Genomic DNA, 13,737 nt, shown 5'->3' with positions numbered 1-13,737 from the left:
GCAGCCACCAGCCTACGCCACAGTAACAGCAACATGGGATCCGAGCCACATGTGTGACCACCACAGCTCATGGCAACGCCGGATCCTTAACCCACTGAGCAAGGCCAGGGACTGAACCCATCCTCATGGATCCTAGTCGGGTTCCTTAACCACTGAGCCAAAAAGGGAACTCCCAACAGTTAAAATTTTTCATGAGTCTATTCTACTTTCCGAAAGTAGAGTCTGGAGTGGTTTGTTTCCATTACCTTGCAAAAGTCCATGTTCCTTTGAGGTCCATGCTATTTGATTATTCTTCACTCTACCCCTTGTCCCAGCACTGATGCTCCCTCACTCATTGAGGAGTTTAGCAACTGTCTCCCCTTCATCTAAGGTTCTGTCATCATCCCAGAAAGTTTCAACACAAGGAAGACCTCTCCAACTCCCTAATGTCAAATTGCCATGACTTCCTTCACACAAGTGGCTTAGTTTCATTTCACGCATCCACTACCATGGCCGTACCTTGCACTCATAACACTGAAAATGTTCTCTGGTCAACCCTCACCTAGACCGCCACCACTATCTCCTGACCAATCACTCTGCTTCTGTTCAAAAATCTACAGGGGTTCCATATCTCTTCGGGGTCAACTGAAGGTCCTTAGCCCAGGAGGAAGTATGCCAGGTTCTGTCCAGTTGCTCATCTCCATAACCTAACATTTCCTCTTCTAGTATTATTGGATTATTTTATGCAGTTTCCAGCCCTTCTGTTATCTATTGAGCATCCTGGGCCTCCCTCTACCCAAAACTTCCATCTTTATCTGCAAAACTGTTCCCTTCTTGTCTATTTCCCTTCTGGTCTGCAAAGACTTTCATCTTCACAACATAGCTCACACACTACCTCCTCTGGAAAGCCTTCCCTGCCTAGTCTGCACACAGCGAGGGCCTCTTTGTCCTATGCGCCCAGCATGTGATACAGTCATTACAACATTCTTCTGATCAGATTAATATCATAAGAATAGGAACAATTCCTATTCATCTCAGCCCGGATGTAGGCCTGTTGCAAAGTTGGCTTCATCAAGAGACATTATGAAAGGAATGAAGGAATGAGTTCTGCAGATGGCCTGTCCTCTGTATATGAATGAGGTCAGAGGAGATGGGGCTCTTGAATTAATTGAACCTCTTCTCTTTTCACCCTGGCCCAATGCCCTGCCCATACCATTAAATCCCCTAATAGAATCTGCCCTGGCTAAGCACCACATACAAATCCCTCAGCATTAAGTAGCAGAAAAGCTTCCAAGTGCTTGGAGAAGAATGAGACCGCGGCCTCAGAGATGGGACATGAGACAAGTGACAGATGAAGAGATGTCCATCTACTTCTCAGCTACTAACTGTCTGAGAGTGTGGATGACAGTTTCATACTAAAACCAAGTATGTGTTTAGCACTGGGCTAGCCACTGACAGTGAGCTTAAAAGTTAAGATAACACCCTGTATTTGCTGATCACTTTCTATGTTCTCCCAAGTCTGTGGAGTAAGCATCATGGTTATTATACCCATTTTACAGGTAAGAAAATGGGCTCAATGTCACACAGCTGATAAGGGCTTCAATATTATCTTCTCTAGTTTCTTCACCCTTTCTCACTTCACTGTCCTCCTGCCCATCCATTTTTTTTTTTTTCTGTCATGCAGAAGTTCTTAGGCCAGGGATTAAGTCCTTGCCCCAGCAGTGACAATGCTGGATCCTCAACCCACTGAGCCACCAGGGAACTCCCTCTCACGCCCATTCTAAAATAAACTTCTTCCTTCCTCCTGGGTCCCCTCTATCCACCCTTCTTTCTCTTCATCAAGAGCAACGCCCTCGTCTTCCCATCACCACTTATAAGCATGCTCACATCTGCCCTTATCCTAGCCTCCTCCTCTCCAGCGAGCCCCTAGAGCAGTCCCTCTCCATCCTAAGGCCCATCCCTCCACCTGCACATTCAATGCTGGCCTTTCATCTTATTAAGGAATCTCACATAATGAATTATCTCTCCTTTAACCTATAACTTCTCCATTCAACTGGATCCTTTCCACTGGCATTTAAATGTGCTCGATTCTATTAAAACAGAATGAAACTACCCTTTCTCTCTACCACAGCCAAACCTCTGGAAAGACATATTTGTACATGCAGTGTTCATTTCCTCACTTTCTACTTTCTTCTCCACCAACTGCAATCTGACTTTTGCCTATCACATCACTGAAGCTCTTGTTTAAATTTCTTGTGATCTCCATGTTTCTAAAGCCAGTGGACTTTCCTTGGTCCTCGTTTTAGTTGACCTCTCAGCAGCACCTACATATTCTCTTCTGCAGGAAACACTCTACATATTCTCTTCTGCAGGAAACACTCTGCTGTTGGCTTTCATGAAGGTTTTATTCCCTGGTTTTTCTCCTACCTCCCTGGATCATCCTTCTCTTTTTACTTTTCAGGCTCATCCTCCCCTCCTCAAAAAAAAAAAAAAAAATATATATATATATATATATTTATATATATATATATATTTATTTATTTTTTATATTTTTTTATATTTTTTATGTATATATATATATATATATATATTTTTTTTTTTTTTTAAGGGCAGTAGCTGCTACATATGGAAGTACCTAGGCTAGGGGTCCAATCGGAGCTGCCGGCCTATGCCACAGCCACAGCAATGTGGGATCCATGCCATATCTGCAACTTGCACCACAGCTTATGGCAACGCCAGATCCTTAACCTGCTGAGAGAGGCCAGGGATCAAACCTGAGTCCTTGTGGATACTAGTCAGGTTCATTACTGCTGAGCCATGACAGGAACTCCCTCTCCTCAAAATTAATTTCTCCTCTAAGCCCCTCCTTGCTCTCTAGGCAGCCTCGTCCAGGCCATAATTTCTTTCTTTCTTTCTTTCTTTCTTTCTTTCTTTTTATTTTCTAGGGCTGTATCCGTGGCATATGGAGGTTCCCAGGCTAGGGGTCTAATCGGAGCTGTTGCCACCAGACTACGCCACAGCCACAGCAATGCCAGATCTGAGCCACACCTGAGACCTACACCACAGCCACTGGCCTATACCAGAGCCACACCAACGAGGGATCTGAGCTGAGTCTGAGACCTTCACCACAGCTCACGGCAACACCGGATCCTTAACCCATTGGGCAAGGACAGTGATCAAACCCACAACCTCATGGTTCCTACTCTTTGGATTCGTTAACCACTGAGCCATGACGGGAACTCCAGGTATAGTTTAAATTAACCCTAGATGCTGATATTTACAAAGGCATATCTCCTGCCCAGACGTCTCAAAACTCTTGCCTATATATCCACCTGCCTTCTTGATCTCTCCACTCAGACGGTTCAAAGTCTCCTCAGGTACCACACAGCTGAGGCTGAACACATGAGGCCTTAAAGTCTTGCTCTCCCTCCCTATTTCCTATCCCAGGGAATGGCACCACCATCCACCACACAAAGCTGGAAGCCTAGGACTCATCCTCAATACTTTCCTCTCAACCCTCACATCCAAAGCATCACTTCCTGTCCATTTTACCCTCTAAACCTCTTGATCTGTCCACTTCTTTCCATTTCCACTACACACGTCCCCATCTAAGCAACTGCCATCCTTCACCTGGACTTCTTCAAGAGTCTCCAAACAGGTCTCACCACGTATACCTCTGGCCACCTTAAACAGACGGCCCACATGATGCACCCAGTGTGCTCTTTTTGAAATGGGAAGTCTCGCTTTGTCATCCTCCTGCTTAAGGAATTCAGGGAGGACCCACTGCTTCAGAATCAACAGGAACATCCTCACTGTGGCTGCTAAGACGCTGCAGGTTCTAACACCTTTCTAGCCCTCCTGCCCATCTCGGGCGTTTCTCCCTCTCACTTCCCGCACTCTCGTCCACTGGCCTCGGGCATCTGGAAATGCCATGTTCCCTGTAGCCAGGGCCTTTACCCGTTCCTGGAAGATCCTCTCTCGGCTCCCAAGGTCCCCTCACCTCCTTATTTCCTGCTCGCCCTTCAGGTTTCAGCTCAATCATCCCTCCCTCAGGATGACTTCCCAGGCCCTCCCTGAATGGCCCAGACCTCCCATTCAATTCTCTCATGCACCCCATGCCTCTGTTTTATAGCTTTTATTACAGTGTCATTTTACATTTCCCTTATGACAACTTTGTTTACCCCATGAGGGCTGGGGCTTTAACTGCTTTTGGTTTGTGTTTCCCCTCGACACTGCAACCCCTGTAACATTCCATAAATACTTGCTGACATCTTGAAAATGTGATCCTTACGTTTCAACTCAACTTGAAGTAGCGTTTGGCCTCGTTACTTCTCTGAAATTGCCCTTGGTAAAGTCACCAACAAGCTTCAAACTGCCAAAACTGTGCTCCTGCAGAGTCCTGATGTTCCACCAGCTGGAATGAGGGTTTCCTGCACGAAATTAGAAACCTGGCAGTCTTTCCCCAATTCTTAGGGGAAAAATATATGAGCTGACATAATCCCCTCCATTTAAAGTTTCTGTTTCAGAAAGTTTTCTTAAAACGTGACACCTATCATTCTATGTCTGTGGTAGAATCTGGCAGAGAAGGCGAGATCTCTGGTTTAGTTCAAAATTACACCTTCAGCCATTTTCATATAGAAATAATTCATGGTGTTCTCCAAAGGCCACCATGATTCCAAGGGATTTCATGACATGAACAGCGAGACCCACTGGCCAAATCCAAAGAAAAGTTTTCAGGGTTCTGATTTTGTTCTCTCGGTGGCCTCTCGTACTCTTTACCATACTGGTTATTCACGTTATTTTTCTTTATTTATATTTTTTTGGCCACAGGTGCAGTGTGTGGAAGTTCTCAGACTGGGGACAGAAACTGAGCTGCTGTAGTGACAGTGACGGATCCTTAATCCACCACGCCACGAGAGAACTCCGTTAGTTACTGGTTTTAGAAACCAATATTTACTGAGAAAATCTTGTTTTCCCATAGCCCTTTGTCTCTATTTTTACCATGGCATTATCACCTTCTCCTGTGGTCTCTTCCATTGCAAGTTCCTGGAGGGTACAACTGTGGCTTCTCCTTCTCTTTCTCTCTCCCTAGTGAGCCCAGTGTGTGGTCCAGGAACATGGATCATGTTCGCTGAATGCAGGAATAAGTGAATGAGTGAATAAACCAATGAATAAAATAAAGACACAGAACTGAAATCCTTATCCCCAGTACTCTTCTTGCTTTGCTCTGCTGCCTCCCCAAGAAAAACTCAGCGACACCGCAGCTTGATACAACAAAAATGAAGATTTTACATTCTTTTTTTTTTTTTTTTTTTTTTTTTTGGTCTTTTTGTCTTTTAGGACTGCACCCGCAGCATATGGAGATTCCCAGACTAGGGGTTGAATCAGAGCTACAGCTGCCTGCATAGGCCACAGCCACAGCAACGCCAGATCCAAGCCGCATCTGTGACCTACACTACAGCTCACAGCAACGCCGGATCCTCAAACCACTGAGTGAGGCCAGGGATCGAACCCGCAACCTCGTGGTTCCTAGTCAGATTCGTTTCTGCTGTGCCACAATGGGAACTCTGACTTTACATATGTAAAATACCACTCACCGCTAATTTTTTTTTAAACTAAAACGAATCTGATTTAAACCTATTATAGCTTTACAGGTCTTGTCCATGTGAGCTCCTCTTCTAATATCTAATCCATCAAGCCCTGTGGATTTTACCACCAAAAAAACCCCAGAGATTGCCTATCTAATAAAGATATAAAATTTTCTTCTCTAAGTATCTAAAAATGCTGTGTATTCTGTCTGTGGCAGAAGCTGAGTAAATCATGACATTACTGGTATGAGTGTATCTTCAAACACTCCATATTCTATCATAACCCTGGGCCTTGACCCAAGCTGTTCTCTTTGTCGCTCTGCCCTTTCTCCTGAGCTTGTCCATCAAAATCGTATTTAACCTTCAAGGCCCAGTTCAAACATCACCTCCTCCAAAAGGAACGTCATAATCCATCAGAATTACTGGGGCAGCCTGATTCACTTCAGCCCCTCTGTGTGTGACAGCATGTCACCTGTACCTTCACGCGGCATTTACTTCTTTAGTCTGCAGGGTCCTGTTGGTGACATGAGTGTCACTCTCCCACACCTCCTTGCAGGCAACTAGAACCCAGGGACCAGGCCTTGCTCATCTTCCTATCTTCCCAGTGCCTTGGACAATGGACATTTTCTGACTGGAATTCTGGCTGATCATCCACTACCAGGACTAACGTAAATATCATTTTTGAGTGTGTCATAAGGTGACTGCTTTTTAAATAGTTGGGGTGTCTGGCTTTCTCCTTCTTGGTTAGGTTCTGGCAGCCTTAGCTGAGAGCCCACTCCAGTTTCTTGCCCTCACCCCTGTTAGCAACAGCAGCACAGAGAAGGCGCTGCTGCTTGTGTGCTCCAGAATTTATTTGGAGAAAAACTCAAGCTGTTTCTTTTTGAAGTGGAATGGGAGTCAGAGGTGAGCCAGAGCCAGTGAGCTGCGTGGGAGAAGAAAGGTTTGCACTGAGCAAGGCTCTCAGCTCTCAGGCTGGTTGTTTTTTTTTTTTTCCCCTTCAAACAGCTGACAGATGACAGGTTCCCAGCACAGTCCTAAGGTTCAGGGGCCACCCTGCTCACCTTCCTCTTTGGGTACAGACATAGGACCTGCCAAGCTCTTCCTCACAGCCGTCCACACCAGTGGCATCTGGACCAAAGCAGAGACAACCCCTCCTCCTCCCTCCGTCCCTGGGGAACATCACTCAGCCCAGCCCTAATGCACACACGGAGATAGAAGCAAGATGGAAATCCAAACCACGAGTGCCGACTGCTTTGTCCCTGAACCGTGCCTTATACAAACCTATCCAGCCTGCAAAGATTCCAGCTCATCCATCAAAGCATGGAATGCTCAGCTACATGCTGGTATAACCCAAACTGAGTCTGCGAGCCCCTCTGTGATGCCACCGTGCCTGTGTCACAGGTTACTGTGCAGAGAATGGCAAAGTCGTTGAAAAGAGAGCATCAAAGTGTTGTTGCTTGATGGCAAAGAGCCTGGGTTCTCACATGTACCTGATCAAAAGGTTAAATGAGATAAGGTAAGCAGAGTGCCTAGCAGAGTAACTAGAACAGAGCATGCTCCCACTGAAAGCTTCCCTTCCTAACACTGCTGCAAGCCCCCTTCCCATGTGATTGGAAGCAAGTCTGTCTTCCACTGCTTCTTCTATTTAACAGCCTGTCCCACCTGAAGGAGGGAAGGTGGTGCCTAATACCTGCCCCTATTCCCTTAGGACATCTGGTGGTTTCCAGGATGGGGGGCGGGTACTGATCTGGGCATCTGTGCAAATAAGAAGTACCCCTAGAGGCATCAGGAGACGCACTGACTGATGCAGTGACAACCGCATCAATCACCATCCTTCCTCCTCTGGGGCAATACAGCCATGGACCCCAGAACAATTTTCAAACTTTTCTTTCAAGCATATCTCTCTTCCTCTCCTTTCTGAGGCCCAAACGCCACACCAGAAATAGACTTCTTCTGCTCTCTCTGATGTCCAACTACGGTGTTCCTCCTGTTCCCTTACCCAATGCTATCTGGGCATTGATGCTTTATCCTATCCTGCATAGGGGACCCCTAGGGCAATAAAAAGAAGGACAGTTTCTATTTCTTCACATTAGTTTCAAGGCTGGAGGGCCCTATCTTGCCCACCTGGCTCAGAGAGACATCTTTGCTTTCCAAACAAAACCTGCACAGTTACAATTATAGGAATTTTTGATGGCCCAGAGCCTGTAGGCCCTATGTGTTCTCACAGCCCTCTGGCTTTTATCACAAAGGAAACCTCTCAAGCAATCTGAGGGGGAGGTGTTGCTCCACCCTGTTCAGCTGGAGAAGAGCTTGGGGGAATAGTTGGGCGCAAGGCAAGGAAAAGAGGTGTTTTGTTTTCTTCTTTAAATAGTTAATGCATTCACGTGGTTCAAAAGTGAAAATGTACAAAAGATTTTACAGGTCCACTCTCCCTGGAAGCCACAGATACCACTAGGTTTTGTGTATGTGGTTATGCATATACAAGCAAATATCTTAAAATGTGGCTTCTTCCTTCTCTTGTATAGCAGGAAGACTAGCAGATTATAAACATGCTATATATGTTGTCCACTTAATCTCATATCTTGAAAGTTGCCCTATATCAATTAGATAGTAGGCTTCCTAAATCTTTTTTTTTTTTTAATGGATGAACAGAACAGTATTCAACTATCTGGAAGCACCACAAGATATTTAACAAGTGTCCCTTTGAAGAGCATGTACGTTGTCCTCTCATAGTTCAAACAATACTATAATAGACTTACGTCTTTGTGACCATACGCAAGAACAATGGCAAATTAGATGCCTGAGAAGGAAACCACTGGGCCAGAGGGCATGGGCATTTCTAATTTTTTGATAGATGTTTCTAAAACACCCTCCATGGGGATGTAAATTGGTGCAACCACTGTGGAAAACAACAGGGAGATTCCTCAGAAAACTAAAAGTACAATTACCATTTGATTCAGCAATCCCACTGCTGGGCATCTATCCAGAGAAAACCGTGACTTGAAAAGACACATGTACTCCGATGTGCAGTGCAGCATTATATACAATAGCTAAGACATGGAAACAACCTAAATGTCCATCAACAGAGGATGAATAAAGAAGATGTTGTACATACACACAATGGAATATTACTCAGCCCTTGAAAGGAAAGAAATAACGGCATTTGCAGCAACATGCATGGACCTAGAAATTATCATGCTAGGTGAAGTCAGTCAGACAGTGAGACACCAACATCAAATGCTATCACTTACATGTGGAATCTAAAAAAAGGACAGAATGAACTTCTCTGCAGAACAGATACTAACTCACAGACTTTGAAAAACTTACGGTTTCCAAATGAGACAGGATGGGGGTGTGGGGGGATGCGCTGGGGGTTTGGGATGGAAATGCCATAAAATTTGGTTTTGGTGATCCTTTTACTACTATAAATGTAACTGAGTAATTAAAAATGCTATAAAAATTGAAAAAATATAAAAGTTGTGACCTTCACGACAAAAAAAACTTTTAAAAAGTCCTCCAAAGTTATACCAGTTTACTTTCCAGCCAGCAGTATATGAAAGAGTTTTTTTTCAGAACTTCATCAGTTTATCAATCGTTTTGATTTTTGCTAGCTGAAAGGTAAATAAATACACATTGTAGTTTGCATTTCGCATATCAAAGAAATTAACCCTTGGTGTATGGAGTAAAGGCCTGAGTCCTAGAGGGAATGAAAAGCATCCAATTTTACCAGGCCAGCGTCTCCCTGAGTCAAATGGGGTCACAAATATCTCTTGCACCTACAAATAACAATCTTTTTTTTTTTTTTTAATGGTTGCACCTGCAGCATATGGAAGTTTCCAAGCTAGAGGTCAAATCGTATCTGCAGCTGCTGGCTGACACCACTGCCCCAGCCACCTGGATCTGAGCTGCATCTATGACCTGTGCCACAGCTTACAGCCACTCTCAGCTAACTTGCTGAGTGAAGCCAGGGATCAAACCTGCATCCTCACAGAGACAGTGTCAGGTTTTAACCCACAACAGGAACTCCCAAATAAGTCTTTATTCATAACGGTCTAAAATTTCAGCTACCACATGTGTGCCTGCTCTTAATGGGAGGAGAGTGGCCCTGTGGAACAAGCAGAGACTTTGGAATCAGAGAAACCTGGGTTCCAAGAACAGCTCTGCCACTGACCAGCTTCATGGTCACAGCAAACTATTTAACCTCTCCCAAATTCAATCTCCTCACGTGAAATATGGGCTCATAATACTGATTTTGCAAAGCCTCATCTCTGGTGCATAGAAGGTATTTAACAAACAGCAGCAGCGTTCATTAGGGCTAATAATTTCAGGCCAGATTCTAAACCTCAGTGCACTTCTCACAACGGCCAGGACCTGGAGCAGCCCGGTCAGGGTGGAAACGCTCTTTTGTTAAGTGGCCACCCAGAGCATCCCCAGCTCCTCCTTTAAGCCACCTCAGCCTACTTTGCCAGGTAGCAGGAGATGTCACTAAAATCACACTCTGGGCCTCTGGGTAAGGGGGTGGGTTGTTTCTGTGCCAGGCGCCTCTGCTGCCAGATGATGTTTGTATCCAGACTGAGGGCTCTCTGGTCTAAGCAGAGCTCACTTCCAATTACAGATGGTCAAGTAAGAGACAACACAGAGATCCTTGGGCAAAACAGGAAGGTGTTTTCATCAGCACCAGAGCCCATCTTACCTTTCCCAAGCACTATTTCTGATGAGGTTACTAACCACAGATTTCTAGGTCTGGCAGGAGTGGCAGTGATGTTGACAACTAGGGTTTCTATCTATGCAAGAAACACCCCCTCATCAGAAAGAACTTGTGGCTTTTCACATTTACACGGGTCCCATCTCCTTTCACTGCCCGCCCCCCTGGAATGGCAGAAATTAGGATAGTGGGGGAACTGTGGGGAGGAGGCTGCTGCTGATTTGCCTAACACTGAACTTCAGAAAGCCACATTTCAGCCTCCTCCCTCTCCCCGCCCGGGTGCCGACATGACCCCCTATCTCCCTGTTCTCCACGCTGGTTTAAATCCTCTCAGGCATAGAAGCTGGAGCCTCCCGGGAGAGGTCTGAGACATTATAACCGCTTTCAGAGAATGTTCCTTTGCTCTTTCTCTCCCTTGGCCCACTTCTGTCAGTTTGAAGGAATGGGCCAAGATCTGAAGGTAATTTCAAGCACTTCATCAGTCCAGAAAGCAAGCTACCTTTTCCCCCTTTAAGACTCCAGATCCCAGGGAATCGCAGGCAGAGGGAACGTGCAGGATCTGAAGTCCCCCATCGTTAGTCTCTCACATGGTATAAAACCATGTAGGTCTGGCTCAGAGACCTCAGGCCGGGCGCGGCGCAGAGATGAGACTGCGTAGACATCCACCCCTGCCAGGTACACTGCTGCCTCCTCAGAACCGAACCCCTAGCCCTGCTGGTGAGAACCACCCTCCCCGCAACGCGGGTCCTCAAGTCAGGCCCTGAGTGTGATCTGACGCTGGGCAGGCTGGAAAGGACGAGAGAAAGTGCCTCAAGTGACTGCGGGGCCGACAGGGTGGAGACCTGTCCCCTCGGCCCTCGGCCCCGCCACGTCAAACTAGTTAAGCCAAACTTTCAGGGCCTCACCGTTGTACCCAGAGAAAAGCAATGCCCCAGTGAGACAAACAACGCGGGCGGTGGAAAGCGCCCAAGGGCAGTGACAGAGAAGACAGATCTCCACCCCTGGCCGCCTTCGCAGTCTTTCGGGGAGCAGGGCAGCGAGGCAGCCCCCTCGCCCCACCTGCAGGCGGTCTCCCCCGGCGCCGCGCTGGGCACGCTACCCGCCCATCCCAGCCAGACTCCAGGTGGAGGGGACGCGAGCCGCAGAAGGCAGGGCGAGCCCCGACACTGTTTTCCGCTCACCTCCGCATCTCACTCTTGGGGGCAAACCCTCCTCCCGGAGTTGCGATGGGGCCGACGCCTCGAGCCCAGCCCGCCGCGCCCGTTCGCCCGCGCACCGCCCCGCGGGATGGGGCGCGGGACGCCGGGCCTGGGGCCTCGGGAGCCAGCGGAGAGCGGCCCGGCTGAGAGTCCAGTTTCTCTGTCCTTGACGCAGGCGGTCGGTCCGCAGCGGTCCTGGACCAGAGAGGCCGACCTGGCGCGGAGAACGCACCTCCGCCCGCCTTATTGTGTGAAACTTCAGGAAAACCACCAGCACCCGGGGCCCATGTTGTAAGGCTGCCCTGGAGCGCGCTCGGACCCACCGGGCCGCACGGACGCACGGCTCCCACTCACCCGCGCCCTCAGTCCCAGCCCCGAGCCCCGCTCACTCACGCGCGCCCGGCCGGCCCGCGCAGCCAGCCGTGTCGCGGGCCAGGGCCGCCGCATGGTCCCCGGGAGCTCGCGGGCACCGACGCGTAGCAGCCGCGTCCGTGGGGGGCGGGGGGGGGGTTCGGCAGGGAGAAAGGCGCCGCGAAGCAGGTCGGCGAGGCGGGGCTGAGGCGGGCGGCGGAGGCACGACCGGGGGTAGGGACCCGGCAAGGCCGGCCCCGGGGCGGAGACAGCGCGACCAGCGGCCTGGCCACGAGGCCGGAGCCGTCTCCCACCCCCACCCGGGCCCGGCCGCGCCCCTCAGAAGGAATGGCTCTAGTGCAGAGCGGGAGAGGCGAAGGCGGACCCAGAGCCAGCCGGACGCCGCCACGGTCACGGCCAAGCTAGGCGTGGGCAGAAAGCGGCGGTCCCGGGGCGCGCTTACCTGGCTGTAGAGAAGCCCTCGAAAGTACCCGCTGGCCCGACACAGCCCCGCGCGGAGCCCGACGCTCGGCAAAGTCCTCCGCCCGCCCCGGTCCCGCCCCGGTCCCGCCCCGGTCCCGCCCCCTCCCTTCGGGGAACCCGGGCGCCGCAGAGCGCCTAACCCGTTACCTTAGCTGAGCCGCTCCGCTCCAAAGGCGACTCCCGAGTTCGCTCTCACAGGGTCTGTACGCTTCCTTCCCGGCGCCCCGGTCCGGGAAGGCCCACGTGAGGTTCCTCCGCCCTCCGCTGCGCTCGAGAACTGGCCCTTCTCGGAGCCGAGAACTCCTAGCTCCTCCAGGTGCCGGCGCTGGGGGCAGGTACTGAGCGCCCTGATTGGCGCTGGCTCCAGTCCTGGGAGAATCCCCTGCAGCAGACGAGGCTTGCTCGAGGACGAAGGGAAGGGATAAGACAGCACAGGCTGTTGCCATCCAAAGAAGCGTCCCTTGGCTCCACTACCTTTTTGGCTAAGAAATGTAAACTTGGATGCTCTAGGAAAGCTTGCACAGGGCGTTTGGCGTGCTACGTACAGGTTGGATCCAGCACGGTAAATCCTGGGAGAATGAGAGTCTTAGGAACCAGGGTGTGTCGCTGTCCACGGGACTTTGCCTCCAGAGTCACCTGAAAGGCTCATCTGTTTTCCTCTTTCCGGCCTGCACTGGTCCCTGGAAGTCCAGTGACACCTGATGTCCCCGCCTTGAGGGGTACCTGGTCCTCCTGGCGGGGCAGGGAGGGAGTAAGTGTGTATGCGGAGATGTGATGGTGGGATCTGGCAGAAAAAGGCAGGAAAGAAGCAATGCTCTTCCACACCCCCAACACAAAGAGAAAGCGTTAACGGCGCTCGAGATTTCATATCATCCTCTTGTAAAATTTTAAAACTGTACGAATTGCTTATGTGCTGTACCCCAAACAACGAATTTTGACATCGGTAGATTAGAAGAGCTGCTCGAACTTGACGGGATGAGATGGAAGGAAACTGTCGCTTTCGGTCTATTTATCTTTCTCCTGACCCTGCCTCCCAGTGTTGGTTGGACTGAAGACTGGGGAAGAGGGAGGGAGGGGTTCACCCACAGGTTAAGCTCAAAGGGGGAGCCATCTCCTCCACATCAGACATATTTCTCTTCATACCCTGGATAGCCTGGAGAATTCAAAGCAAAGATGAACGAATAATTTGGAGAAAAAAAAATTGAAGACCCACAGTCCCTCAGCTCAGGTCCAACTTGTAAAAGAGGGGAGTAAGAAATTTAGCACTTGGAGCAAATTTTGTTACTTCTAAAGCATTAAAAACAAACAACAACAACAACAAAAAACCTATCCATAGGCAAGCTACCCACCTAATCATTTCAGTAGATTTGCTGTTGCCTCAACAATCCACCTACCCTTTCTTCACAAGTTTTAAATTTTGACCTCAGATTTT

The 13,737-nt window shown here is 48.9% G+C and overlaps 1 protein-coding gene across 5 annotated transcripts in view; it reads right to left on the bottom strand.

Moving 5' to 3' along the window:
- The window catches only part of LOC100524515 (protein FAM163A), a 79,144-nt gene extending 65,857 nt beyond the window's left edge, over positions 1-13,287 (bottom strand). For 2 of the 5 annotated variants that reach the window (XM_084977806.1, XM_021063746.2), the window contains exon 1: positions 12,286-12,362. The gene's annotated coding sequence lies outside the window, so the exon portion shown is untranslated. Of the gene's footprint in view, positions 1-11,453; positions 11,972-12,285; positions 12,363-12,452 lie in introns of those variants that run through there. The other 3 variants (XM_021063745.2, XM_021063747.2, XM_021063749.2) reach the window with 3 other exon arrangements.
- Positions 13,288-13,737: the final 450 nt, after the last annotated feature.

Source organism: Sus scrofa, chromosome 9 (genome assembly GCF_054392235.1).
Source record: "Sus scrofa isolate SSC_HxYL_T2T_F1_AM1 chromosome 9, Sscrofa_HxYL_maternal_Yorkshire_Landrace_v2.0, whole genome shotgun sequence".
Taxonomy (NCBI): Eukaryota; Metazoa; Chordata; class Mammalia; order Artiodactyla; family Suidae; genus Sus; species Sus scrofa.
Note: the sequence above shows the minus strand (reverse complement) of the source record. Positions and strands in the feature narration are given on the sequence as shown.